This window comes from Tachypleus tridentatus, chromosome 3 (genome assembly GCF_004210375.1).
Source record: "Tachypleus tridentatus isolate NWPU-2018 chromosome 3, ASM421037v1, whole genome shotgun sequence".
NCBI classification, from domain to species: Eukaryota; Metazoa; Arthropoda; class Merostomata; order Xiphosura; family Limulidae; genus Tachypleus; species Tachypleus tridentatus.
The window spans coordinates 76,202,907-76,219,006 of NC_134827.1; the positions used below are offsets into that span (position 1 = coordinate 76,202,907).

At 32.2% G+C, this 16,100-nt stretch overlaps 1 long non-coding RNA gene across 2 annotated transcripts; it reads left to right on the forward strand.

Moving 5' to 3' along the window:
• The first annotated feature begins 1,165 nt into the window (after positions 1–1,165).
• Positions 1,166–13,541, forward strand: LOC143247235 (uncharacterized). Of its 2 annotated transcripts, none has more exons than XR_013026444.1 (4): positions 1,166–1,461; positions 2,143–2,329; positions 3,278–3,343; positions 4,787–13,541. It is a non-coding gene; the product is annotated as an uncharacterized LOC143247235 (long non-coding RNA). The 2 variants fall into 2 exon arrangements; XR_013026445.1 differs by lacking the exon at positions 1,166–1,461 and adding an exon at positions 1,574–1,802.
• The last annotated feature ends 2,559 nt before the right edge of the window (positions 13,542–16,100 follow it).

Here is a 16,100-nt window from a genome sequence, read left to right on the forward strand (position 1 = left end):
AACCCGCGACCCTCAGATTACGAAGTGCACGCCTTAACGCGCTAGGCGATGCCAGGCCTGCTGCATTCTGTATCTGGTTCGTTCGGGATTTTGAAAAATTGAAAGAAGCGTTTTGCTTAACCCAGAGCTCACCAGGCCAGATGAAGTTTAATACCGCTCGGAACACTATTTACGAGAAGAAATGTTACATCTTTTGGAAGCGAGTTACGAATGAATATAATTAAAGAAACGTACGTATTACAAATGCTGACAATAGATTACAATAATGTTTCAAACAAGGCGATCGTACATCACTCAAGGTGCAATATATAACGCAAACAATTTTCAGGACCAGCCGACCCATATCCATAAATTTTGTGCCCCACACTCTTTCACATAAACTCGGCTCAAACGAATTAACTTAAGGATTCGTTCAAGTGGATATTAATGGTGTTAATAGTTAATTCAATACAAAACACACACGTGGAGGGGATCAAACGCGGGACCTTTCACATACAAAACGAACACTCTACCACTGTGCCACACCCCCTCATATCTTTCTTACTTACAACAGTTTTAAATTTCCGAATATCCTTTTCTTTTTCTTTTGTTTTTAAGGATAATTTTCACTACATAAAAACTGATAAAACCTCACATTTTCAGTTATGTCGTTACCAACTTTTTTTATCCAGTATTAGTTTAACGTCTGAGTAAACGAAATTTCGTTTTCATTGTGATAGTAACTAACTTTTCATTTCTAAATGTATCCAAGAGAATCAAGTAATATATAGAATAGTGCAGAGTGAAACGTTTTATTTACAGTCTCTTTAGTTCAAATCATAATCTATCGCGAAATCTTCCTTCTTTATGAAATTCGTGTGGATATCCGAACGTACTTCGATCGGGGTAGACGGAAGACAGCTGGTCGACACCAGCCACAACCATCTCTCGTGTCTCACCGAATAGTGGGCTCAGCAGAAAGCCTGATGTAGCTTTGCTATAGGAAAAAACACCCAAACACTCACCGAATAGTAAGATTTCACTGGCACTCTTATCATAATCACATGAACCCAGAGTGCAAACAACGTGTTTTCGGGGTTAACGAAACGGAAACGTTCGACACACAAATCCATGTTTCGTCACGCTAATTGCTCAACCACGTTTGGTCTCCTCGTTTTCGTAAAAACTAATAATAATTCTTAAGATAGAACTCTGAAAAAGATAAACTAACATGTACACTTACCGCGATATCTCCTGGTAGATAAACACTTTCATTCATATTATTGTTAGCAAAAGATTGTGTAGAAATGTTGCATTTCAACTACGTTGTGCATGGTACTTACTTTCATAGAAAGCTTTTTTTGAAACCCGGTACATCAAGCACTTAAACCAGTTCATGCGTTTTGTCTCCAAATGCCCATTACGTTCCTAGACTGAATTATTTGGTAGCCGAGGAAACGATAAATGAAATTTATTGCAACTGTGAGTTCTTGACGAGATTTCATAAAACTGCACTATATTTATAAATCATATTGTTTATTTAGAAGTTTATTGTTAATAAAACAACAATAACGACTGAGAGGCAAACACTGTAAATTATTTGGCGACGTTAACATTTCTATAAAGATAGTGAATAAATTTAAAGTGTATGAAACAGAGTCAGGTTATATCAATTTTAGTAATGACGTAAAATAGAACATTCAGGAAGAATCTACAGGAACTGGCGATTGAGATTATGGCGGAGAGATAGGTATCGTTGGATGTAACTTGAAATAACTTCATTTCGTATTTTCTACCTACATATAGACAGATGAGTATATTAGGTATTATAACTCATCTGGTGGTATTTTATGTATATATATATATAATTTTTGTCACAGATTTAACCAACGCAGTATTATTTCTGATATAAATGATCACTGATTAATCTTTGTTTTATTCCTCTAAAATGTTTTCCATAGAGTGAGGACGACATTCTATCCGTAAGGTTTTACACAGAATATTTCAATAATGATTTCAGCCCAAGATTCTTTAAGTTTCTTATCGAATAGTGTTGACAAAATTGAAAGGCAAACTTATTTTTCAGGCTAATAATTATTGTATTTGTTTGATTATAAGTCGAAAGTGTAACACGAAGACTATTTTTTTATTTTGACGTATCAGCAGCCCAAATGTTTTGGTCTATTCGAGATTCGATGCTTATTTGCAATAAATTACAATATTTTGTGTCTACGAAAATGAAAATTGTAGCGTATGTCCACCCGTCAGTGTTTGCATGCAGAATGACTTCATCTACACCGTGGTCTTGCACTTAGGTGTTTGTTTGAAAGAGATTTACATTAATATCTGTGTAAGTACTAAATATAATAATAGCATTATTCTCCTATGGTTTACGTGAAAATGTGTAAATTAAAAAATCTATTTCACTGGTATAATGAAATACTTCTGTTGATAGTTACCTATATGAGTCCTTTAATATGTATACCCAGACATAAATATTTACATATATCCAGATTTGAGTGTATAGAACAGTACATTGCTAGGATTGTTAAATTTACTCAATCATTTACAGGTCAGTGAACTTAGCTTTGATATAAATAACATGGTACAAAATGTATGATAATCAACACCTAACAGTGTTTAATGTTATCTTGTAATAAGTTCTCTAGAAATTATGAAAGTTCTACATAAAGTAAGAAATCAGTAAATATTATCAACATGTTTTAGTACATACAGACACTGGAAAGGTTACATGTTGAAAGGTGAATGTAGCTGGATAAAGGAACTGTATCAGTAGATTTGTTATATTGAACAGGAAAGTTATCTCTGTAATATTACATGATCTGTGTCTGACATATTTAAGCTGAAAATATTTAACATTTGATAAAGATGTATACTTTTGGAAAGTTTAACATTATGTGTTTTTATGTAGGAAACATTAACAGTTTTAAATCAAACTATCATTACTTGAAATTTATGAGCAGCTTTTAATATATGTTACTGTAAATAATGAGAGTACCAGTTGTGTAGTTCTGATATAGTTTATAAAATACAGATATATATATATATATATATATATATATATATATGTGTGTATGAGTGTATTGTAGGAATTATTCATCTATAAAAGGTAATGTTTATAAGGGGTGTTACTGTATCTGAATTATTAAGATAACAGAAATTGTAATTATTTTAGCCATAATGAATGATACATTTTAAGTATATTAAACATTAATGAGAGAGTCTTCAAAAGAAGTTGTTGTATTTGTGACTGTATACTTTGTTTTTTATTCTTTAGTCATCAGCTGTACATCTCTAGGAAGCATACAGAATGTTTGATGGTATCTTTCTTGGTTCTCTACAAGTAAGTGTATAAACTATGTAGACAAAACATAATTCTGATCTAATATGATAAAGATGTTATACATCCATTGTTGGTTACTTAAATATCAGGAAGCTCTCCAGGATGTTAAGAAAAACAAGTTCACATTGGGTTAACATTTCTGTTACTTGTTGCTGGTGGAGATGTGTAATAATTACTTTTAAATTTTGAACACAACTTTGCAATATATGTTGATTTCTGATAATGTTAATTTCTCTGGTTGTAAACATGTTTTTATAAATGTTTGTTCATTTATGTTACTTTTTGGTTCTTCAATTTCTTTTGCATTTCAAATTACTCATTCTAATTTCCATTGTTAGGTAAGCTTCATGCAATGAGCCATTATATGTGTGTAGTTTTTATTAACATTAGAAAATTAAGAGTAATTGATTATATTATGTAACAGTAAGAGTATTTTTAAACCAGTATTGAAACACCCAAACACACCTATATTATAGTTGAATCTGTCAGGTTGTCAAATGATCTTTTCTTTAACAGTATTCCCAGTAGATATTTATACTTACTAATAATTGTGATGTGATATGAATAATGAGTAAAATCTGTAAACAAGACTGAGAACCAGAGTCAGTTTACCATTTTAAGTTTAATTAACACAATATCTGTGAGAACTGTAATCAGGTGTTTTCAGTTACTCTGAGTTGGTTTTATTTCATTGTTTCAGTTTCACATGCTTGTTACCAGAAACTTAATGTATAATAAACTGACTACATCATAAAAAGATATCATAAAATAACTTTACTAAATTCATTTAACAATACATGTTAGATTTATCAATTCAACACACTAACTACTTATTTTCAGCTAATACTGATTACATAGTTTTGTATACAGGAAATGATAAAAAACAATAGATAGTGTGGGTATTTACAATGGAACTAAGATAATAGTCATAAATCACTGTAACTGTTGTGTGTTTTAAGAAAAGTAAGTGAAATTTAAAGATTTATTTATAAATAGTAATAATATATATACATGTGTAATGTATTAGAACTGAATGTGATTGTATTATACAAAATACTGGTCCCCTAAAACAAAGGAAAAAGCTGTACTTATTAAAGGTCAGTTTTATACTGTTTTATATCAGCTGTAGTTACATATAACTCACTGATTAGAAAATTTTGAAATTGAATTTAATAAAATATTCTGGCATATTTTTTAAAACATGGTTCAAAAACGTAGCTTATGAATATCTTGCATGTACACATCTGTTTATTCTTTTTTTCATGTTTATCATTATACATACATGAATTTCTGGTGTAACTGGATGTGAATATCATGTTTTCTGTTGATTTTAGGTGCTTTTTTTGTTTTGAAGTTCCATTTTTATATCTGGATATTGCAATAGATCAGTAACCTATAAACTTGTTTGTTTGTAAACCATTTTAATTTTGTTTTCTTTCTCAGGAACCTTTCATACTTTTCTTCCATTAACCACCTGAATGGAGCTTGAGAATCAAAGATTGAGAATTTGCAATAGATGACAGAGTGAAAAATTTTATAGTTTAAAAAACAACACTCAAAACTGAGGTTCTTCAATACTTGGTTTTTAATTATATTTTAGTTCTAGAGAGTCTTCTGTCTTTTGTGATAATATAACTGTAGATCTTTGTGTTTATAGGACATGCACTTTTCTTGACCAATTGTCAGGATTTCCTGTTTATGGATCCATCGAAAAACTTCATTTATGTATTTACAATCGAATCATACAACTGAACCGCTATCACACAGGATGTAAACCTGTTTAACTTTTTCCAGGTCATGAAAAGCCAGGTGATTAATGTTGCATCTAAAGTATTGTCCACGACAAAGAACTAGATACAGAAAGATTGACTTGAGATAAATGTGGGGTAGAAAGTAGATCTTTAAAGAACTATTGATACAGTTCCTTCTTTACTTGTGTGTAACTTCTTGTAATACAAACTAAGAAACAACTTTATTCCTAATATGGTGGTGATAAGCTAGAATTCCAAATTCTCCAAAAGTTCTCAATTTATAAATGTATTCATATGCCTATAACTTGGATTCATAGAGAAAGTTGACTATCTAACTAATTGATTGATGGTTAATTGTGGATTTAGACCTTTGGTAGAAAAAGGTGTTTTTAATCCAGTGCTAACTTAGTGTGTTTGTCGCCACAAAATATTTAGAATCAGCATCATACGGGCCATCATTACTAGTGGTCTTCGAATCATTTTGTCCCCCCCCCCCACTCTAGTTGGCAGGCTTACAATGCTAAAATCGAATTTCACTATAAATTGTGCAGCTGTACGCCAAACAATCGACTGACCAACCAATCGAATCATTTTATGAATACGAAGTTGCAGTTCTAACTTGTTTTTGGTCGTTCTGTAACAAGGTTCTTGTGTGTTCTGTGCTGTATTTTTAAAATTCGATCTGAACAAACAGAAAAATAGTTTAAGTCCTGTGTTGTAATGAATTTTGCATTCTTACATAAGTTATAAGATTTTCTAATATATACACAAAGTTAAAATGAAGTTGGCTGTTCTTTGTAAATTTGAAGAAAGAGTACTGGAATGTAAATATTTCATATTATTATGGGTAATATTAGTATAGGATGGAGGCTAAGAGGAGTTAAGTGAGCTAATTATAAAGTTAATACGCAAAGCGCCATAAAGTTTAGTTGTGGATAAGTGCATATGCTATACACATGCATATTATTCATGGTGTACTCATGCTAAAATTGCCAGCCTTAAATAATTACTTTTAAAGTAGTTAAACTAGCTCCAGTACTACACGGGTAACTTGATAATGATTTAAAACTATGTAATCAGGACTCTAGCTGACATGTAGTTTGACAATGTTATGAAGTTTTAATGAACAGCTGTGTTTTTTAAGGGTTTTGTTTATGTCAACATGTTTGAATATTTTTCAGGGGGTGTGCAATCAGTAGTTAGGTGTTCACTCAGCAACCACTTCTCTTGGTTATCCAAACTTTTAATTTGACTTGTAGGTAGGGTAACAAAAATGGCATCAACTCTTTTGGATTTTCACATAGGTTTCGATGACGAAGGTACATCTTTCAACCCTAGTAGAATTAATATTCATGATGTTCTCTGATGACATAGCAGTATGTCGAGATTTAAATCTCTAAGATCAGGGGCTCAATTCCCGTCACTAGAAACAGCAGATAACCAAATATTCATAATAATTTCATTCTCCGAAAGAAAATACTTTTGTTGCATTACGAATATGTTTGTAACTACGTCAGTCACAACAACTGTCCGACAGCCCTTTGTATAGGTTGTCGATCAACTGGAGGGCCAGGATTTGATTGCATATTGCACGTATATAACAGGAGTATAATAGTGTTACGTGTAGCAACCACATTATTTTAAAAAGTCAGCCTTGTACCTTGTTCTACCAACAGCAACACAACCAATTGGCATTATTCAGTTTAGAGGCTGATTTATACGAGACAAGATAATTACTCACTTCATCCTTGAGTATGAACAATTTAAACCTTTAACTAAGCATCATTAATGTGTTGCTATTGGTGCAAATAATACAAAGATTTTTACTCGAAAAATAAATGTTTCATTTTTGTTTGTGGTTTCATAACCAGTATAAAATACCCACACTTGTCGTGGGACTCTAAGATCCACAGAGGTCTTAACGTACCTGCAAGGGTTGGAAGACTCAAGTGATGTTGTTGTAAGTATATGCAATAGTCAGGGTTGGAAGAGTCAACTGATGTTCTTGTTAGTACATATAACAGTGAGCAGTTGGATGAGTCAAGTGCTGTTGTTGTAAGTACATACAACAGTGAGTAGTGAAAAGAGTCAAGTGATGTAAATGTATACAACAGTGAGTAGTGAAAAGAGTCAAGTGATGTAAATGTATACAACAGTGAGTAGTTGGAAGATTCAAGTGATGTTGCTGTATGTATATACAACAGTAAGTGTTGGAAGAGTCAAGTGATGTTGTAAGAACATAACAGTGAGTAGTTGGAAGAGTCAAGTGCTGTTGTTGTAAGTACATACAACAGTGATTAGGGGAAAGAGTCAAGTGATGTTGTTAGTTTATACAACAGTGAGTAGTGGGAAGAGTTGTGGTGTTGTTGTAAGTATATAAAACAGTGAGCTGTTGGAATAGTCAAGTGATGTTATTTTTAGTATATTCAGCAATAAGGGTTGGAAGAGTGAAGTGTTGTTTTTGTAAGTATATACAACAGTGAGTGGTTAGAAGTGTCAAGTTATGTTGTACAAGTAAAGAATATTCCAACATTTGACTTTACTACATTATTCTCCACAATTCTATTAAAAGCTTCAATTTCTGTTATAAATTCATTAATTGAACGTGTATATTTCCATATTATCGGAAGAAAGAAAATTTAGCTCTAAAAGCATAAATGATATATTAAGTTTTGGTGTGTATAATAATTATATAATTTTCTTAGTAACCAAGGTTTTAAACAAGTAGTAGGAGTTCCATTTGGTGCTGTCTATCCTACTTGTATTGCAAATTTATTTATTTATTTTTATGAGAAAAGGTTTATTGAACAATACATAAATCCAGGTATTTTTGCTTTAACTTGCAGATATTTGGATAATTTAATTAATTTAAAAAATTCTGAGATAAATAATGTTATTAAAACTATTCATGCAGTAGAATAGAAATTGAAAATACTTCAATATCTAATGTACAGACACATTATTTTAGATTTAAGAATTAAAATAATTGATAATAATATGAATTTAAAATATTTTGCTCTTCACAATTATTCAGATTTCATAAAATTTGTAATGAATTACATTTTATTATTAATGTTGAATTATTGATCCAAAAATTAATATTTAATGAATTAAATAAAGAAATTAAATAAAGGTATTAAGATATTCTGTGATGAATATAAGAATGTATTAAATAAATATAAAGAAGTAAAAATTAAGGAAAGTTTACTGAAACTTTGTTATAAATAAGTACCTTCAGTTATTAATAAGGTCACTGAAACAACTTGGGCCTACTTTTATGCAGATGAACACCTTATAACATACAAATGCTTGTTTAGAGTATGAAAATTGGTAGTTACAGTGGACTTAATGGATGGTGGTTGAAAGTTATACTAGTTATTTTGGGTCTAGTTATAAAGGGTCCCTTTATACTAGTATAACTTGTTTACTAGGCCACTAATTAGCTCCTTACCATTATATTGGGGGCTGGAATGCCAATTTCAGGAAGTGTGTTTGTCTTACTGACCCCTAGTGGTGGTATCTTATTTTTTTTCTTCTTTACCTTGGAGAGCAGTCACTTTCCCAGAACTATTTGCAGGTAGTGAGAGATTATATAGATGTGGGACATTATGGGCTTGAATACCCACATCTCACTCTTCTAATTTCAATTTATTTTGATATTTTTACTGTTTATTAATTTCTTCATGTGAGACTGATGAGAAGAGGTTAAGACTGACAGACAGTGTTTCCCCACCACAATGTGGGTTCTACATCCTCAGTCACCTTCAAAATCTAGGGTACATTTTATATACCTCATTATAGCCTGTACCCTGGGGATCCTTTTAATTGGTGCAACGTCTTTGATTTTTGTTCGGACTAATTTTTGTTTGTTACAAATATATGTAATATATAACAAATAACATACAATATATTAATTATAGAAATGTAAACTAATGTGTTATCGGTAATTGCTATACATATAAAACATTATAAAAGTAAAACTATGCCATGTAAATTAAATAGAGAACTGTTTATTTTTTGTTTAAAGTACACAATGGGCTATCTGTGGCTGCTCATCACGTCTATCTAAATGTATTTTCTAACATTGTAAGTCCACAGAAATACAGAAGTGAAAGCCATAATCATATCATATTACATATTAAATGTATTAGTAACACAATCTGCATATAGGAACATCCATCCCTCTTTATAAAACAAATGTAATGTAATTTATCAGTCACAAGTATCAGTCAAAACTGAGAAAGTTTAACATTTATTTGTAGCCCTATGGAAGTATATATCAACACTGTTGTCCTGTAGAAACACCATCCACCTTTGTAAGACGTAAGTTGTTACTACTTGTTTCAGTCTCTTTGAGTCATTGTTTGATTAACATATGCCTACCTTTAACATAATGGAGTTTTATATAAGTGAAAAAAATAAACTATTTAAAAATATAAAATATGCCATATATCTGAACTCTTATTTTACAATACAGTAAAACTATATTTACTAAAATTATTGTGTGCTGTTATTTTCATTCAGAAGAGCCATTTAAAATGACTCTAAAAGCGAAAACTATGACTCTAGTGTTATAATATGGAAAGAACAATGCCGAAACTTCGTACTGTGGTTGATGGCATCATTTTTTGCAGCACGCCCTCTGGCATTAGTGACATAATCATGTCATGCTGCCTGATAATATCCTCGTTTCTGGAAAAACATCTGCTAAAGTCAAGGGCTTTCATATTAATTATTTTAAAAAAATTGATATTAAATTTGATTATTACTCAAACTTGTATATTAATTAATTTAATTTTGCATATCCATCACCTGATTAGTTTATTAATAGTTAATTAAATAAAATATTACTTAGATATTAATTACAAATTTGCACACCACCATGTATTAATCACATGATTAATTAATCTTTAATTAATAAATCTCTCCTAGTAACACCTCGACCACCTTCCCTCCAGGTATTGTCCTTTGACAGATACTGCATGGCCAGCAGCATCTGCTCGCGTCTCTGATGACTCTTCGTTAATGGAGATTAATGGTGATTCTATCTGCTATCTTCTCTGCTTTCAGGTGTCTTTGAACAATCAACTCGTGAATCAGTTTCATCATTTGAGTCATGTAATCTTTTGTTATGATTTGCTACACTTCCCCAGTATAACTGCCTGGTTTGATTTGGTATAGCAATTCCTTCTAATCCTCTGCCCTGTAAGTGCTTTATCCCCTTGTCTTCTGATCGATTTTCTCCCATATATTATCACAAAAATTCTGCAGTAAAGTGTTTCTTTTATGCTTCCTTCAGTTTCTGCAAACCTACATTCGTGATATCACCTTTTGACCCTTGTAAGATCTTCGTGTATGTTTGCTCTTCTTTTCTTCAGTTCTGTTGGTGATTCCCAATGCTTTGTGTTTGGTTCCTAAAATATTCTACTATCTAGTTTATTTCGAATCACCCGTTTATATATATTATAGGGACTTTTTATTATGATTCCTTCAGTTCCTACTAACCCACATTTGGGATGTTCTTTTTTTTCACTTGTAAGGTCTTGATGTCTTGCTTGCATTTTTTTCTTGACCACTAGTGGTGACCACCAATGCTTCATCAGTCTTCTTTCTTTCTGGTATCTCAGTTTCTACTCGCTGGTATATTTCAAATCATATGCTCAAATATAGATGTTTTATATTTGTCCCCAGGTCTCCCACATAATATGGTGCATTTATCTTTATTTTTTTATGGGAAACTTTTTCATTGTCCCATCAATAAGCACACACAGAACACACGTGTAGTTTGCCTGTCATTTGGTCATAAGATAGTAGATTGCTTCTCACGACTGCAACCAATTTCTCGTAGGCATGCCACTCTTTTGTCCTCAACATCTTAAGTTACTGGGATGTTGTGATTTGTTGGTACTTCTAAATATCTGTAACATGCTCCAATCACTAGTGGCTCTGTTGATTCATTTCTTAACTTAAATCGTTTGTTAGTCGTACACTGATTAATCATGGAAATGGAACTTCTTTCTCATAGTAAGTCTGGCGTCTTTTATTCTGTTTCTTTTGTACAGCTGACAGTCAATCTTTTCTAGTTTCTTACCAGCACCATCTTGAGAACTTGCTGTAGCTGTTTCTTATTGATATTTCTGCTGTTGCTTGTTAGTAATGGACTTCCATTCCTTTGCAATGTTCCATACTTTATAAAAGATATAACATTTCCAATTTTATCTGTTAACCCTATGTCACCTTTAGTAGACTCCTGTTTCTAGTCAGCTACCAGCTTTTTTGAAATAATAATATATTCAAAATAAGACAAACGTATGTACAAAAATTATTTACTCTATGAAATATCACAGTTGTGTCGTAAACTCAAAATAGTTATCTTTTATTGTCAAAGACCCACTTAGGCTGATTCAGTTACTTTAGAATATCATTGACAATATAAACTATTTTTCTCTAGTCTTATTACAGTACTATCAGTGAATTATTCACTTGCGCTACTCCATGGGTCACCACAGTTGTATCCTAACTTTAAATAATTGTCTTCTTCTCATAAAATTCCACAGAGAAAGGTTCAATGAATATAGATTCCCTTTTACAATACAAATTATTATCTTTATTAAACTTTGAAACTAACTTTATCGTATCGCCCGATATGGTTAATTATTCTTACACCAGCTAACTTTACGTTTTCTTTCTGGGCCCGGTATGGCAAGGTGGTTAAGGCGTTCGGATCCTAATCTGAGAATAGCGGGTTCGAATCCCCGTCGCACCAAACGTGCTCACCTTTTCATCCGTGAGGACGTTATAATGTGTCGGTCAATCCCACTGTTCGTTGGTAAAATAGTAGCCCAGGAGTTGTGGATGGCGATAACTAACTGCCTTCCCTCTAGTCTTACACTGCTAAATTAGGGACGGCTAGCGCAGACCTCGTGTAGCTTTGCATAAAATTCAAATAAAATGAAAATTAAAGAGTGAAGTTTATAACCTTAATACGCTATATTTATAACGGTGTCTAAACGTCACGAAGAACACCAACATAAAAATGTATAGAAATTAAGTAAATACATGTGACTGAAGATATATTACGTTCTTGTTAGATATATCACGTATGAACTCTGAGAAATAGACAGTTAACTGTTAACCGGCAATAACGTATTTAATTGCGTTTATGTTTCTAATACGCTATTAAGTTCAACATAATTAAAAGTGTTTTGCTCCTGATTTTCGTTTGTATTCAATGTCCGGTGCATCACGTTGCAGTGTCCAACAGTAGTCAGCAAGCATTGACGGATTTCAGTTGCCCTGATATCGTTTTTCCATAATAGCAATGTTCTGGTGAAACTGAAGATTTCGATGAAACGGTACGTGATGGGTAAATTTGGATGTAAGTTTCGTGATCAGCAGCCAAAAATCTATAAGGAACACCCAACAGTGTTCAAGAAGCAAAACCTTTGTTGTGCAGTGTTTTCTATTGCCCTTTCCATGTTTATTTGATTTTTCTATTGAGTTTTGTGGCTTTATTGTATCTTTTCCATCCTCGACGATCACCTCATCTTCTTTCCCTCTTTCTGATTGGCAGCACCATTTCCAAATTATAAGACTACAGAAGAAAACTACCAATAAATAACATAGGTGATTTAATTTGACTGTAATTTATACATCAGTGTTATTTCAATTAAAAATAGAATTAATTATAATCTAGAAATAATAATATTTAGCAACGAGAGGCACAGGGGCATCCTCAAACAGTATAAAGGCAGTAAGTATATGAAGTTAGAATGCTAAAATAGACGGGTTCAATTCCCCGCAGTGGACATAGCAAATAGTTCCCTGTGGCTTTTCTCTAAAATAATGTTAACAAATGTAAGGAGGATTAAAATATTATAAGTTAAGAGGGAAAATTTAGTAATTATCGTACTTGCTAATAAATTCCAATTTTAATTAAATATCATATTAAATTGGAAATCATTAATTAGCTAAATAACTTGTTTAAATGAAAATGCCTTTTGTATTTATCTCAAGTGTTTTCCAATTACTCTGATTGTAATAGTTTATGTTGCCAATATTTTACACGTTTTAATTTCAAGTATTTGAATGACACACAGTACCTTTATTGTATTTACATATAAAACAGGTTGAACAATAACATACTTAAAAGGAATGTTTTTTATCAGAAGAACTTGTACTATTGTAAAAAGTGTTCCATAGTTTAAGTTGTAAATGATTTTCCACGCTTAAAGTACAGTTTATTGTAAAATAATGATGCTAGTTTCCCCTTATATATTTCTTGTTACTGCAAATGTTTGTAACGTTTTGATTATTTATTATTGTAGTTAAAAGCAAAGTAATTAATATTCTTTTTATTTTTAAACCACTTTAAATTCATAATTAAGTATGTACGCATATGGTTCAACTATTACTATAGAAATTATATTAAAATACATTGAACAAAACATCAGAAAATATTTTTTCTTGCCTTATCAAAAGTGTTATTCCTACTGCAGCAATCACGAGAGAACTCAGGTGTTCTGATATTGATGGTACTGAAATGGAAAAATATAAGTTATAAAGAAAGGGAGTTAAGTGTGATTTGTTTTTGTTAGATAATGGTATTGGAGGAGGTTGTGTTCTCAGACTTCCAAAGATGCATGATTGTCGATACTGACATACGAACAATTTGTAAACTGAATACTGTTTATATGTTTCATTGTTCAACGAAATCTGTAATTAGTGTGTAAATAAACCACAAACGAAAGAGAATAGCTTGGAAAACTATCGGTAACAATTCAAAGGGAAGGTACATGGACGGTCTTTTTGTTGTAAACAGATCTAAAACTCTGCTCTAGTTAACTAGTTTTTCTAAAATAGTCAAAGTTTAAATAATACAACAATACTAGGAAGAGGAAAATACTTATGGCATACAATTATTGGTCCAAAAACTTACTTCAGACAACAGAAAAGCTCAAACTGTGAATAATGAATTAATGGAAATGATAGATGTGGTTTGGTGTATCGTGTTTTACGTATGTTACTTTGGGTGGTGAAATAGTAAGAGATTTATTATTTAGAATAGAAAATAATGTCCACAGTGTACTTGAATATTATAAGAGATCGGGTCTTCACACATTACTACATTTTGTACCTTTATGAATAAGGGGTTGAAGACATTTAATATGAAGGAAGAATAACGCGTGCAACACAAACATCGGTTACTATCCAATGTCCAGTAATATTTTTTCATCACGACATGTGACAAAATGTCACATATCTACACATATCGTCTCACGTTAAGGGTAAGTTTTGAATAATCTTATTTGTAGTATAACTTACTCTTGCTTGGAGAAGGAACATATGTGTCTTCCTTGGTTCCTGGTTGACATGGATCTAAGAAAAGAGCTCTAGATGAAAGTGGTGTTAATTTTGACAATTAATAATAAATTATAGAATGAAGTATATAATTAATAATTCACTGCTTGGTTTGTTCAAAACAGTTTCTCGTTTTGTGATTTATTTAAAAATTAGAAGTCACAAGTACTTCTCACACATATAAACGCTTTGAAGGGAAGCACCACTTACAACAGAGGTTAAATCTCATCATGAATCCATTAGGACATTGGCTGTGTTTGTTAGGTTGTACGTATTCTAAAATAAAGGTGGTTTATGTTCAAGTAATGTTGACATAAGAAATACTACTTTGCACTGTCTGTTTGGAATCTAGCATAAAACTGCATCATGCCCATCACAGATATCGAAACCTGGTTTCTACCGTTGTAAGTCCGCAAACACTGTACTGTGCTACTGAGAGACGACTACACGAAAAGAAATTTACTGAGTATATTAAACGCATTTTGACGACTGTTAAAGGTGTAAATTCAGTTTGATAGTTTCTGTTATTGTTGTTGTTCTCTAATCCGTGCACACCAAACATCCTCGTCCTTTTGGCCTTATAATGTGACGGTCAATACCACTATTCCTTGGTAAAACAGTAGCCCAAGAGTTGACGGTGGGTGGTGATGACTAGTTGCCTTCCCTCTAGTCTTACACTGCTAAATTAGGGACTGCTAACGCAGCTAGCCCTCGTGTAGCTTTGCATGAAATGCAAACCAAACAAAAGGAACAAATTTATGAGACTCGCAATACACATTATATTATTTTGTATAAAATATTATTTTTCCAGTATTTCATCTGTGTGCTGTATTAGACCTGTTGTATGGTGTTAATTTGGAACGTTTTGTTTGATATTCCTTGTGATGTCAATCATTCTAGTGTTTTACATTTTAAAATTACCATAGGAAGATCATCCCAGCCCGATACGTCGTGTCTACTGGTTGAAAGTTAAGAACAAAGTCACTCAATGGGCTATCTGTGTTTTGCTCATAACGGGTATCAAACGAGTATCTATTTTTCATTAGCTGTTTTTCGTGTTAAGAATTTCCTTTTTCATTTTCGACCACTCAAGCATTGGTTGCCCTCCAGTGGCTCAGCGGTATGTCTGCCGACTTGCACGCTAAAATCCGGGTTTCGATACCCGTGGTGGGCAGAGCACAGATAGCCCATTGTGTAGCTTTGTGCTTAATTCAAAACAACAAAAACAACAACAAGCATTGGTTAATCGAGTTATCAAAGTTTTATGGTTATATTTAATTGGTTTCACTTTGGAACTAACTTACCTCTGGAAATTAGTTCTGGATACTTGTCCTGTTAGATTTATGTTCTTTGTTATACTGAATTCCATTTTAGCTTTGTTCAAATCCTTTACAAGCTTTTACTTTTTTGCTTTGGACATTAAGAATTTCAACAGACATTACTACAAGCATAAACCCAATGTGTTTTCCAATAGTCATGAATGCACCTCATTAAATAATCCCCGGTAATTAAATCAAATGTTCACATACTGCTTGACTTCAGAGTTGTTTATGATATCATGGAAGATCATATAGGAAGAGGGTTAACTAAGTAACGTAAATTTGCAGATTGAAACACTACTTAGTGAAAAACCTGTAAAATTGAAA